At 46.3% G+C, this 14,881-nt stretch overlaps 1 long non-coding RNA gene across 1 annotated transcript; it reads left to right on the top strand.

Moving 5' to 3' along the window:
- The first annotated feature begins 211 nt into the window (after positions 1 to 211).
- LOC142564973 (uncharacterized) lies at positions 212 to 11,984 on the top strand. Its single transcript, XR_012824721.1, has 3 exons — positions 212 to 289; positions 4,758 to 4,832; positions 11,757 to 11,984. It is a non-coding gene; the product is annotated as an uncharacterized LOC142564973 (long non-coding RNA).
- The last annotated feature ends 2,897 nt before the right edge of the window (positions 11,985 to 14,881 follow it).

The raw sequence follows: 14,881 nt of genomic DNA, 5'->3' as shown, positions 1-14,881 counted from the left end.
TGTAAGTAATTTCGTAGGCAAAGTAATTCAAAACTGATACCCAAAATGAGAATGGAGAGGCCCTGATCTTTCGTCAATATATTGTGCAGACAGCAAAAGGGCTTACGTGTGTATGTACTTCGTATACATGCGGAAATAAACGGCACAGCGTAAATTTTATTTGCACTTTCTCACTGACATTGCTGTTTCTGTGTTTTCTTTGTTATTTACAGAAAAGTCAGGCAAAAACAAGCAACCATAACGGAACAATCGAACACACCGGCCTTGATAATTCACAGGCGTACAAATGGTATGAGACGATCCGGCGCTTCAGCACATCTCATTTCAAGATGGTGACAGAGCATTTGCACTCAGTGCAACAAATTACATAGCACATAAAAGTACCACCGATAGCCCTCGATCTCTCGAAGGGGACCCAGAAAGCTCATGCGGGATTTTAATCCTAATAAGTTTATTTGCAGTGTGCTGCTTGTAAGAAAATCGGGTGAAAACGCTTCCCACGTTTGGAGTAACGTACATTCTTACAAGTTTTTTTTTTCGTGTCGACTGCTACAAACGCCAGAATGTCTTGGCGAAAGTGACTTTATTTGACAATGCTATGTTCAAAACATAACTTTAAATATAATTATGATGGTTCGGGCACATGCAGAACTTCATTGTCTAAGCTTTATTGTTTAGTGTCTAGTTATTGCCACTGGTTTTTTGTGCTTTACTCATATGTATTCATGCAAATATAGGAGACATCAGCCATAATAATTTTCATTCGTTTCCCTAGATATTATAGCTATTGCGATATCTTATAATTTGTTTATGCCACAATAGATTCCCTAGAAAACCTTTATTCGGTGTATGCACTAATGCTTGCGTCGACGTTCGAGGGCGAATCAGAAAGTACCTGCGCCTATTTTTTATTCGCCAAATTAAGCTACACACATGTACTTACAAACATATTTACTATTCCACGTATCTTACACTATTTTTCCACACAGTCTCCGCACCGGTTAAGACGTACGTGCCATCGCAGCACCAAATCTGAGATGCACCTGTGGCATAATTTGTCCCGCTGACTGGGGAACCACCGTCAGACTGCTGTCTTAGCTTCATCGTTGCACGTGAGTCGCTGTCTAGCCAGGAAATTCTTCAGCGGACCGAAACGCCTTTCCCCGTACTTGGGTTACATTTCCCTCTGGAGTTCGATGGGCGCTCGCCCCTTTGCTGCATAGAAAACGAATCACACTTTGTTGCTCGTGCGCCGTGGACCTGTGAAGCACAACCGCCATCTTCAACAACCGACAGCAGCGCCGTGCCACAGAGCCACCGGCAGATAAGGCCGGGCCGCTCAAAGAAAGGTCCACCGCTGGGAATGGATATCTTACCTCCGCATGTACAGCCGTAATTTGGCAAAAAGATATAGGTGCAAAGACTTTATGATTCGCTCTCGTATTAGAATCTTCGGTGTGCGCTCGTCGCCACATTTTAGTGCTATGTGATCCTTCGTTCTCTGTATTCTCTATCTTTATAAGTGTCTGGATAGGGACACTGTGTCTATTAGGTTACTGAACGTGACTAGTTCGTGAGTGTTACGGCTATTGACATATGCGGATTTTTTTGGCCCTGTGCAATTAAATAAATGCCTGCCTTGTAGAGTCCATCATAGTGGAAATTATTGATGACTGCTGTGAATGCTTGCGAAGTAGCTCTGCTGTTAGCCAAAGTTCGTAATCAGCATCGTGGTTGCGGAGGTTGGTTATTCAATGGCGATTAATGGGACTTGCACATTAAGACATGCCTTAATTGGTTCCGCAGATTGCTGCAATGATTGGAGCCTTCACGCTTTTAGCGAATCCCTGAATGTGAGCATAACGATCTCACCATTACCCTTGGTTCTATTAAATACTCTGCGCAGCGTGTGCAGCCCCCGCTCACCTTGTTTGCGGAGATGCGTCATGGTTTGCTGCCACGCCTCTATCTTCCTTCAGAGCGCAACTCCTAGGCGCCCGTTCCTGCGGGGAGCATCGGCGTCGGCTCGGCTTCGGCGTAACCGAGCGAACGAGCGCAGCGAAAGATGAAAGCGAACGCGGAGCCCAGAGGGGCGATGAAAGACGCGAGGAGGAAAGCGGAGAGGAGGGTGCAGTGAAACAAAGAGGCGGAAAGCGGAGTAGGGTATGGAGAAGAACGTGAGGAAGAAAGCGGAGTGCCGGCACGACCAGGCTTGTGGCCAGCGCGGAGACAAAGCGCTCGCGTAGGACTCTGAACCACTGCGCATGCGCAACTTCGCACGCGACGCCGCCGCCTCTAGGGAATGCGTTCCGCCCGAGCCACGCGTTCTCGTGTTCACCCTTTCTTTCTGAACAAGGAGCGACGCAACTGGTGGAAATGCTTCGTCTGCCGCTGCTGCTCAACCAGCTTCCCGAGCAGAGGCTGGGCGCTGCCGCCGAGAGCACCTTGTCCTTCAGAATCAAATTCTTTGCCATAATATCACGAATTAAAAGCACCTCAACAGGCGCGCTCGTAATTCTTGTAAGGGATTATCGTAATCGTCGGTTAAAATTTTCTTTCTTTTTTGTATGTGTAGGCGTAGTACAGCAAATTATAATTAAGCCAAAAAAGCTTCATAGAAAAATGGATACTTTCACTGATTGTCTGTGTACGATGGCAGCCTCGTTTCTTGGCCTACGTTTCGATAAGTGGACTCGTCTAGTACAGGGCAATGTGGGATGCGTTAAAATTCTGGTCAACAATGAAGAATGTCTAATTTGACGGCTAAGAAGACAGCTTAAAGTGCAGGTAATGGAATGCATTTAGAAGATGTCACTGCGGCTTGACGTCGCGTCGCGTCGAAAAGAAACAGCTAAGAGAAGCAACCCGTAGTCAACGTATTTTCACCGTTCGCGTATGCGTGCCTATGAAAAAATTCGGTGCACGCACCTCACATTAGGAGGCCCCAGAAAGCCGGTAAGCCGCCATCTTGTTTAGGCAGCGAAGTAGCCTACTTCGTTTTTTTTCAGTACTATCTTGGCGAAGTTATCGTCTTTTTCGGTTTCTTTAGACTTAAAAGGCCCTTAAGATTGCCGCTGTACACTTAACTGTCTTTTTAGACGTGTACGGAGAGTATTGGAATGCCGCCTTGTTTTCTGGCGCAATGATATTCTTGTCTAAATGTTCGCGCCCCTCCGAGGCGTCCCATCTTCTTCTGTCGGTGATGTCATAATTTCCAAATTTTTTCTAGTCGCGTCACGGTGCTCGGTCGGTACTAAGGGAACTCCGACTGCTGAAGAATCTCCTTGTCGCATGGTAAAAGTTAGGTGTCCACCTCAAGCGATAAAATTACGGTGCTCACTGAAGCAAGCGTGCCCTTCCCAATACTTAGCGAGCACATTTAACGCGATTAGCATTTCTAGGGTACTCCACACACTTTCCGGGGTCTGCCTGTCTGTCTCTGTTTTTCCCGCCAAATTGGGCCACTGGCTAGTCCATAATCTAATGGCGGAAGCATCGGGCTGCTGTAATGAGGGCAACGGTTTCGAAGTCAATCGTAGGGCCAACTTGGTTCACAGGTACGTGACAGTGCGAAAGCGCCTTTCATCGCTTAACCAGTTTCACGCCGACTAGTCTTTACTAAGCATGTGCTGCTACTTATGTGTGGTTCTTCAATGGGCCTCTTTCACCCTATGTTCGGTCATTGAGTATATCAATATCGGTATGTACCCATGGGATTTTGGTTAACCGGGTACGTGCAACTGAGTATGTACAGCTCTTCAATGAGCCTCTTTAAGGCCAGCTTGAGTCATTGGGTACGTGTGACTGGGTATGTACCACAAGGTGCGAGCCGCTCTTGAACAAACGTTTTACGGAAACTTAGGTCATCGCGTAGATGTCACTCTACAGTTAACGTTCTTTACGCCGGCTTAGCTCCCTAGCTATGTGGCTATGTGTAACCGAATATGCGCCGCTTATCAATCACCGAAAAATCCTTAAGAATTATCCAGTGCTGGGCGGAATCGAACCAACGTCATTCATACAATCACCACGCGGGGACCACGCTGCCGCGGCGCTAGGTGACTCGACGTGTCCCTAGGGAAATACGAGAGAGGAACTCGGCTGCATGCACGTCTCATACATGACGCATTTCGGCAGTTGCAATATGCTGTACAGACGCATTACTTCAAAGCTAATCGTATTAACGTCGACGTCTATCGTAAGGAGAGTTGTGTCGGATTTTTTCGAGCTGCGTCTACTGCGAAGGTCGCTTCACTTGGTATTCGGAAACTAAGAAGGACTGCACTACTTCATTGTCTCTAGTGTAGTCAGATCAAGTATCGAACGTTTAGAGCGCAAATTAAGCTTTCGGAGACCGTAATTACAGAGTCACAACACTGGTGGAGGCTCCTATGTGATCTGTAAGTACTCTGTCCGCACAGTCCTCGCTTGAGATGCCCACCCGTAAATCTAAGCATCAAGCCTAACGTTACCTAATTTTAGGCTAGATTTTCGTGTATATCTCCGCATTAAATTTCGAAAGGTATTTCATGCATGACCAGGAGTGTTGCCTTAACACCAATATTCAAAACAATAACTTGAGTGCCACTGGGTGGCCTGTCAGAGAAGGAATGACCCATTTCAAGATCTGGCGTCAGTTGTCATTACACGAGCAGTATACTTTCGCAGAGTCGATTCCTAATCGGTCTTATTATTTTGCACCAGAAACACGCTACGCGATGTCATTTCTGAATATTGCGCTACAAATTGTTTTCCAGGGACTAAACAAACCGTAAAAAGCCTAATTTATTGGGACCAAGATGAAGATTGTGGAGTATTTACACTGCGAAAAGGTCAGTACAAAGCCATCCTCATAGCCTTGCTATACGCGTCGTAGTTTAACTACCAGTTCTGTGAGCTTTAGCATAAGAACCCTTCAACATCGAGTGAACTGTTTGAACAGCTTGCGAAGCGTTATGAAGAGAACAGTGTACTGCGAAGTGCGGCAGTATGGATTGCAATGCGTGTGATACTGTGCATAGTTGTAGTCTGCATTAAACTTCCTTGCCTATGCGCCGCTTCTGTTTACTTGTTATGACCCAAATATAACAAAAAAAAATTTGTGACGTTTCACTTCGTGAACGTGAGTTGCGCGCAAGCCTGTGAATCCTGTTCTGTTTTTGTGTTTTGCGCCTAGAATGTTTTAAATTTGCTTTGATCGTGTGTAAGTGTGCGGGATTCTTTTTCAAGGCTTAGTTTTTTATTTTGCATGTCTTATGTCCGTTTTCGATATTTATAAAGTTTGGAGTGCCCTTAGCGAAGATGGTAAGCCACTTTATTATTTAGCCGCCAATCTTTATTACTTCAAGCAGCTTGAAATGGGCTACACATACCATTCATTTTCCCCTTCTTCTGGAGTCTTCTGAGCACGCCAAGGCCGTGCCTTTTGCCGCACTTGTGCAGCTCGCGCCGGCGCTTGGCGACGACTGCGGGGCCGGTCGACTCGCGCTCAGCCCGCCGCCGCTTGCGTCGCTGCTCCGTCCTTTTCGCTCGGCGTTCGCCCTTTCGATCACGAGACGAACCCGGTACGTCCATAGCGCAGGCAGAACCCGCAGCAACTGCCCAGTACGCCGCCGCCTACCCTCCTCCACCGCGAAGATTCGCCTTCCTTCCCCTTCCCCGCTTCGCTCAACGCCACCTAGACTTTCCTGTAGGTGTCGTTGCTTTGCCGTGCGTGCTTTAGTGCGTTCTAAAGCCCCATAAACTTCGTAAAGTAGCGCCACTCTCCTCTTCCTCCGCCTTCACTTCTTCTCGTTTCTCCTCTCTTTCACGCTCCCTCCTCGACGGTGACGCTGCCTACTCTGCTCGAGCGTAGCGACGGCGCCAACATGCGCTCCTCGCCTCTCCATAAACGCTTCTCGCGCAAAAATGGCGCTGATGCACGGCGCGAGGGCCCACGTGATGCTATTAGACCAATAGCGACGCGGCGTCGGCCTACGCCAGAGCGCGCGAGGAGGAGGCGGCATTCTTCAAAGCGTGGCAGTACTTTACGAAGTTTAAGGGGCTTTAGTGCGTTCAGCGCACTATCTTGTACTTTCCCCGGCGCGCGATTCTCCTCTCCCCCTCCAGGCGCCTTCCTTCTGCGGTGCTCGCTTTTCTGGCGGCGACACACATAATCTCGCTGATTTCACCGACGGGTCTTGCACGCTTGCGCGGAAAAACATATCCTGTACCGTTAAGCAGGTGTAATTGTGTTCGTCCTGAAAGTTGCCAGTCTCGTCTGAAGGCGAACCATTGAAAGTGGTAGTTGTGCTGAAGGCGTGTCGGAAGTCTGGCGTGATGAGAGGAGCACTGCTAACGGCGCTGCAGGCGTCGAAGCTCCTTGGTGCGCGAGACAAGATTGAAGAGAAAGCATTGACGTTTGTCAGCGCAGTAAGACAGATGTACCTTAGTGGTTACTGTCTGTTCCGCTCAGACTACGCAGTGTATGCACCACGGTATTTGCACAATTCTGCTCAGCAGGAGCGCTAATTTGTATGTGCACAGCGCTCATGCCAGCTGCGGAAGCCAGAATGCTGCCCTGCTTCCGGCAGAGCCGACTGAGTGGAGTGGTAGGGTGCGTCCACTTGGTTTCGTCGCTTCTGCAGCCAAACTCACTGCGCGTCTCTAAATACCTCCGAAACCTACAAGCTCGAGCCATGCATGAATGTCGATGCCGCGACAGCACGACAGCGACAGCAGCGGCGCCGACGGCCACTTTCACGGCTGCGACGGCGCAAACGCGTCTCGAGCACCGGTATAATTCTCAATAAAGTGAACAACGCGGCTCACTGCATGTTTACTTCACTGAGCCATGGAGTTGTGCAAACGTAACTGTGGAGTTATTTATTTAATTATAACATTTCATCGAGAACGTCCTATTGCAAATAGCCGCACTCATGAATGCTTTTACCGGCGTTCACAGAGGCATCACTGGGCAATACTTTTTGCATCCGAATGGGAGCGGCCGTGTTTGAGAGATCTCACTCAGGCCATAGTAGATATCAGACATCAAACTAAAACCTGTGCTCCTCAGGGGTTAAGAGATCTACAGGTGCGCAATTTCTTGCAGGCGTTTCACGCCTTCTCGGTTATGGAGCCCGCACATTCGACACATAGGATACGGAAATAGCGTGAAGGGACTCGGGCACCAGCACAGTGCGATGCCAATTCGCTGCCACCACATTTTACCACGGCTGGCCCAATACGAATAGCGAGCGAGCACTATTGCCAGATTACACTGTAGGACTCCTACAAAGCGTATCTTAAGCATTTAAGCTTTCTAATGCGTGAATCAATGTCATGCACTTTATTTCGGTATGGTTGTGTAGAGGCGGAAAGGAGTCTTTACTCGGTTATGTATGTGTCTGCATGTGGTGCCATTGTAGCTAAATTTGAGCTAAATTTAGCCTTTCGTACGATGTTCAGAGAGGCGTAGCTCTGTAGTACTCTTGTCCATCCGAGAAGGAATTGTCGCGTTAGTAGCATTACCCTAGTAGCATTACCTGCCAGCTCACACGATTTCTCCGGGAGTCTCCCTAATTTCGACCGATCCTCCCTATTGTACGAACACGGCCATATATCTCCCGAAAACCTACCTCAGTCCCACAGCGAAAAAAATATACAAAGAGGTCTTCTTCGCCACAGCCCTTTCATAATTATCATTATGCGCTAGGCAGCTAGCCGTAGTCACATGTATATCCAAATAATTAGTGTATAGGCAGTGTACGCCTAACTCAGTTTGCTCCATGTGGAGAGATCCATCTAAAAGTGCTCTTCTAATATTCTTTGCATAATGACCGGTTCTTTCAAGTTAGCTTCGCCATCCTACAACGCTAATATGCTGTGAAGCATATTAGGCGTGGAAAGGGGCCAGTGCCACCAAAGTACGTGCCCCCTTGAAATGCTCACGCGCACGCGCCGTCTTTTGTGCTACTACGAGCACCGAGACACTAATAGCTGTACTGGCAGCCATTAAGAGCTGTTTTATTGCAAGATATGAAACTGCAGGTGCATTTTTGCCGTCGCCGCCGTCGTGATGTTCCGTGCAAAGTCCAAGGTCGATAACACCGTCGCTGCGCGCCGTATGCTGTATGTGCGAGAGTGAGTCAACGAATGCGGCTCAATCTCGTGTGCACAAGGGAAGAAAGCGCGGAGGAAGCGCGCCGCCTTCGGTCGCACGTAAGGAACCAGGGGCAGGGGAGGTGGGGCGGGTGTTGCACTGCAGCAGGTTGTCGCCGCCGCGCTAAGTCGCGCGGATATTATCTTGAAAGCAATCTGCTTTGGGAGCAAAGTCTAGGTGGGCCGATGGCTCATAGCTTTGCATGTGCTGTGTTCTCGCCCCTTCGTTTGCGTTGAAGCGATAGACAGCACGAAGGTCACTTCGCTCGCTGCTGCTGCTGCGCTTCCTGACACCAGCGTTTTCACAGCGAATGTCCGTGCTCATGGAGTGTGATGTATGCGTCCTTGCCTGTGCGCGCTGACACTATGCTTGTTAATTTAGTTAGTATGTGAGCATTAACAAGTTTGTACGGTCGATGAAACTACCATCCTCACTTATTTACTTCGCACTGCGGCTCGATATGTCTTGCAAGAAGTCTGACTCCTCCGATTGTATAACTTCATAAACGCAAAGTGCCTCGAGTGGCCAGTCGCGCGGCAATTTTGCGTGCATCTGTGGACTCCTTTCACGCTCGGAACAACACTTCTATGTAGCACGTACTCAGCAACAGAAAGCGCTAGCGCGAGTTTTTCATGAGGCTCTACAATTTTCTCATTGACACTTTTCACCTAAATATAATATTGGAGAAGTTGATTAAGACCGTTGGTACGCACATAAAACCCCAGATTTAATTATTTTACTACGTAGAGAGTTTAACATCTGCGTGTCCTTTTCCCGGTAGTGACGCACGGACAAATTAAATAGATTGAAAAAATTGCCGCAGAACCCATCTTACGTTGACTGCCGACGGCAATGGGTTTAGCATAGAACCAATGTGGCGACACAACGTATCTTCCCCGTCGAAGCGAGTTATGTATGAGGCGTTTACAGCCGCGGGACTCCTGTTTCACGCTTCCCTAAGAACACTAGGCGCCATCTAGCGCCGCCTCCGCGAAGCCTGCGCGTGGCCTCCGAAATTCACGGCGCGGAGGTGCGTGCGAACGCTCGGAATTGTTCCTCGCTTGCCGCACACTCAGTGGCACATTCTCAGTGACCCAAGTTGTCATGAGCTTTATTTAATAGTCGCACATACCAAGTGCATTCATGGCACAGCTCGCTAAATCGTTTGCGTGAAGGGCGTTCATTGTAGAGCGGCACATACCCAGTGCATTTGTGGTGCAGCCTGGTAATGCGCCGGGTTGCTCTCCCTGAGCAGCCCTTGTGACGTAGTTTCGATTCCGCTCAACATCGGGGGAAATGAAGGCATCTCTCCTTATTGTAGAGTGGAACATTTTCAGTGGCACATACGTAGTTACCCAATTTAGCGTCGAAGAGATTGATTGAAGAGCGGCCCCCATCTAGTGGCACATACTTAGTGACCCAAGTTCGCATCAAAGTGGCTCAATGAGCAGCCGCACAGAGCAAATGGTGCATAACCTGTGTTAGAAGTCGGCGTTAGTTTCTTCGAACAGCGATACCTACGCAGTACCATACCTACGGTGACCCACCAGCAAATGTACACATTACCACATACTCAGTGACCCAAGTCGGTCCGACGGTTGCTTTCGAACCCTGTTCCCTCAGCACAGCCGCCCAATGCTCTGCCCATTCGACCACAGACTATCCTGTAACGAAGGTATACGGGAAACGAGTTAGATGCAAACAGAAACATAGCCATCGGAATGTGTGTGAAGTGCCCTAAGAAGGCCAACGCAATAAAACATGGTTAGAAGTTGTAGTTATCACTGACTCAAACAGCAATGTTGGCATTACGCACTAGGACATCATAGTTCCACTTACACGTTCCATTTTAACCCGACATCCAAGACTCAGTAGTGGGTTTGTATGGCTGGTTGCATGGACTCAGTACGGCTTTCATAGAGTATGAAAAGGCATTTGATCCAGTAGATATACCAGCAGTCATAGAGGAATTGCGTAATCTATGTGCGCAGGAGGCATACGTGAATATCTTGGGAAATATCTGCAAAAATTCCACAGCTGCTTTAGCTCTCCACAAGAAAAGTAGGAAACTACTAATGAAGAAAAGGCTCAGGCAAAGAAACAATTTCTGCAATTCTCTTCACTGCCTGCTTAGAAAAAGTATTCGATCAATTAGACTGGGAATGCTTAGGAGTGAGGATCAACGGCCAATGTCTGAACAACCTTTGATTTGTAGATGTCATTGTGCTGTTCAGCGACACTAGAGATGAACTGCAACAAATGATCAAGGACCTTAACGGCAAAAGTGCTAGAATGGCGTTGAAGATTAATACACAGAACACAAAGGCAATGTTCACTAGCCCGGCAAGAGAACGAGAATTCAGGATCGCCAGTAAGCCCCCAGAGTATGTACAGAAGTATGTTTATCTAGGTTAGTTACTCAGAGGGGACCCTGATCATGAGAAGGAAATTTACAGAAGAATAAATATGGGTTGGGGTGCATGCAGCAGGCCTTACCACATCCTGACTGCAAGCTTACCGTCGCTGAAAAGAAAAGTGTATTATAAATGTATTCTGCCGGTGCTAACATATGGGAACCCGCTGTGGTTGCGCAGTGGTTATGGTGTTTGGCTGCTGAGCACGAGGTCGCGGGATCGAATCCCGGCCATGGCGGCCGCATTTCTTTGGGGGTGAAATGCGAAAACACCGGGGTGCTTAGATTTAGGCGCACGTTAAAGAACCCCAGGTGTTCGAAATGTCCGGAGTCCTCCACCACGGCGTGCCTCAGAAAGGGGTTATGGTACGTAAAGCCGCATAATTTTTTAAGTAACATATGAGGCAGAAACTTTGAGGTCGACAAAAAAGCTCGAGAACAAGGACCGCGCAGGCGTAACGTTAATATACAGGCAGAGAGCAGGGTGGATCAGAGAACAAGCGGGAATAGCCGATATTCTCGTTTACATTATGAGAAAGAAAATAAAGCTTGGCAGGCCATGTGATGCGTAGGTTAGATAACCGGTGGACCGTTAGAGTTACAGAATGGGTGCCAACGGAATGAAAACATTGTAAAATTATTTAGACAATTAAACTGGAAAGGGTGTAAATGTGTGTGCAACTCACACCCTTAGGGTGTGATTTATATAACTGACAGCTTAAGGGTGTCAGTTATACACACATTTGCACCCTTTTTCAACTTTAAGGGTGTAAATTATTTTACAGTGCATGAGCGCAGTCGAAGATGCAGATAATTAAGTGGAGTGATGAAGTTAGGAAACATGCAAGAGCACATTAGAATCAGCTATCGCAACACAGGGGTAATTATAGATCGTAGGGAGGCGCCTTCATCCTGCAGTGGAAATAAAAATAGGCTGATGATGATGAAGAATGGAATTGCCTACGCGGTATTAGCGTCTCAGACAGTTTCCACAACGTCAGAGACTTTTGAGCCACTAGAGTGTTTCTATAGTTTATAGGTTGCATTCTACAATCTTAACGTCCCTCCTGTTAGTAAATGTACGTATGCAAATATTGGGGAGGTTGGTTCTCTTGATGCCCCCGACTGAATTGCGCGTTTAAAAGCTGATAGTTGCACTACTTCTATTTTGCTTTCGCCTGACTTTGAAACATCTTGTTCCAGGGGGCAAAGTTCATTGTGAGCTTCACGCTTGGAATGAGACACTTCATGGATATTTCTCAATTTTTGGGAATTATTACAGCGTCTGCATTGACAAGTACCAGGAAGCTTGTCGGCACCAGAAATCGCATTTAGTTTCACTTCCTTTGATCCCCTGCCTACAGGAAGTGAAAAATGGAGGATTTGGGTAAAACATCGATGGGCAATACGTACGCGGAAATAAAATTGTAATGCAAGATCCCAAACGAGCTTCTTGATTATTAGTGTTCAAGCGAATACGACCGCGGAGGCGCATACTAGATGTCGCACACGGCAGTAGCCCTTTTGTCATGCTCCTCTCGCTTTTGTTAGTAGTTATCCTGGTCGCATTACTCAACAGAAAGTGAGAGAGGTTAAATGGCGAGATTCGTCGAACTGCACCACTAATGTATCGGACTTGAAAAAGGAAAGCCGAATTAAAATTTTAAAAATGGCAGAGTGCCATGTAAATACTTTTGAAAATAGATCAAAAGTAATCTAGAAAGGAAAGGAAAATATAATGATAGAGGACGGTGAGGGATGTGTGATTTGATAGAGGTATAGGTAGAGATGAAAGGAGAGATGAGGTTTGTATCCCCATCAGCGACCGCGGCCAAGGGAATGGCCTGGTAATGGGTTTTTTATTGATATGTTCAATTTTACCTTTTAACATAATACAGAATAAATCTTGAAATTCCCCTTCACTAACAATTTAAATATCTTCTATGCATGCTGCCCTTGTTCCTGACGTTTTTTGCTCGTCTTGTCTTCTGTTGCCATGACTTGGTGGATCTTATCTTGCATTGCCCTGACTTGATTTAACTAGAATTGGTATGTGTTAGCTTTTCTTCAGTCGACTTATCTTGACCGAGTTGTCTTCCTGAATTCATTGGCTTTGTCCTTTTCCTGCTATATTTGTACAGAGCAATTGAAGTTGAAAATAGCAGTCGATTTATACTCTGGATAATAGTTTATTAAAGGTAAGTGAGAAAGTAACTCTGACTTGAGCTAGAACTAAACGGAACGGGAGAGTGTAGTAGTTTCCTCGTTCATTATTGTTCGCTTCTCTATTTCTTGTAATTTCTTGAACTAGTTATTCGAACGCTTTTTTTTACGAAGTGTTTGTCACGTTATAGTTACAGGGGATGCTTGATCCACAATGCTCATTCTGCCCTCGACAGCAAGCAAACATAAGAAAGAGTTGTGTTTCTCTGATGTGGCAATTAATGTGTGGGATGTGTACACTACATAGATCTTAAGGAGTTCTTCTGATACCTGTAAAATATTTTCATTATCTTTTTTAACGAACTGATCCAAATATTATCTTGTTTTGTACTTCATGAATATATCTGGTTTCCTTTTCGATGGTGTTTTGCCCCTACCCCCACCCCCCGCCAAGAAGGTATTCCAATACAATTTTTTCTTTTCGTACTATCGGGCCATCGTCAAGATAGTGATCAAAACTACGACATACCTCTTCATATTCACCATTTGACGTTGCTTTCATATTAAAACGTTTAAAATAAAATAGGAACCTCCCATGTCCTGTAACTGCTTGCGAAGCGTAGCAATTGGCGACAAAATATTCCGGAATAGATTTGCAATTCTTAACCCAATGTAATGCATAACGGTCCTTCGCCTCTTCTTGCTACAGCTTGTTCCATATGTCCTTTAGTTAGTTGTTGAGTTGTTTCTTTAATAAATTTTCTGGTGGGTGGTAAGTTTACTAGTTCCATTTTGTCACTTGCGTCTTTTGCTAACAAGTCTGCCGCGTTATTTTTTTTATTGCTACTAGGACCTTTCACCTATCAAAATCTTATGAAGTTTTCGAAAGTATTGTTTAATCGCGTCCTAACCATGACAATGACTGGTTTGCTCATTTTAGAGATTCTAAGGGATTCTAAACAAGAAAGGCTGTCGGTAAGAATTTAAGATGTAGATGCTGTGTTTCCTTTGGATTGGTTGATTGATGGATGGATATTGTTCTTGGCGCAGGGGCTAGAAATGTCCAAAGAGCGCCATGACACTTGGTGATTAATGGTAATGAGAATATGAGTTGTAAATTGTGGATGCGGGACGGCTATATATCGGCCTAAAAGTATTCGCTGCAAATTGCGCAACATATTTATGTATTAATTAAAACAACGTCAGTCAACAGCGAGTGCTATGGCTATAAGAGCACGTCATAGAGGATTAGTGACTAATACGCGTTAATTATAGTAGCACTAGTGCCTCAGCAAAGCAATTCAGCGGAAGGGCGGCGGGCATGTGCTCTGTGAGTGACCACACTGCAGTTGCAGCCTACAAGGAGAGGCTGGGCTACAAAGAGCCTGGCCAAATGATTTCTTTCGTATTCACTTTTGTTAAGAACTTACAGTCATCGCTTAAAACGTACGCTGGGTGCACAGATATATTGTGATGGTTTAAGAAAGGGAAGTACATTTTTCTTTCCTCTTCTACTAATGGGCTGTGGACCGAGCTAGTTGGTATTCCATGCTGAAGTGACTAGCGCATGACTGGACAAGGGACACTGAACGAGAACTAAATACGGGCACTGAACGAGAACATGAAAGACTGTAAGTCTGTTGACACACCTACTGCACGTCGGAGGGTCAGTGCCGTTTAGAAGATAGGCGTGAGTACTGTAAGTGTTCCCAATTCTTCATCTGCGAAACAGTAGTTCCTGTTTGTCTTGTTCAGAGATCCAGCTCACTATTTTTGGTTTGATAAAGTGTAGTTTGTTGGATACGAGTGTGTCCCACTGCCTCTGCCAATGTTTCCGTAGCCCATGTCGTACAAATTGCTTAAGGTCTCTGTAGAGTACAGGTATAGTAATGTCAGCATCCCAAAAAGCTACCGACGCAGTCATTTCGTCAGCAGCAACGTTGCCCTCTAGGCCTCTGTGGCCAGACACCCAAAGAAGAACAATTTACTTGGTTGGACATGTACACTGAGCACAGAAAGCCGTAGACTTCATCGAGAATAGAATTTTTGTGTTTTCGCAGACTCAATAGGCAACTAAGAACACTCAATGAGTCTGTGAATATGACAGCCTTCATAATACCAGTTTCCTTTATATGTTTAAGAGCAGAGAGGATCGCATATGCCGC

The sequence above is a fragment of the Dermacentor variabilis genome, chromosome 11 (genome assembly GCF_050947875.1).
Source record: "Dermacentor variabilis isolate Ectoservices chromosome 11, ASM5094787v1, whole genome shotgun sequence".
Lineage (NCBI taxonomy): Eukaryota > Metazoa > Arthropoda > Arachnida > Ixodida > Ixodidae > Dermacentor > Dermacentor variabilis.
The sequence above is the reverse complement of the archived record's forward strand: the minus strand, read 5'-3'. Positions and strand labels throughout refer to the sequence as shown.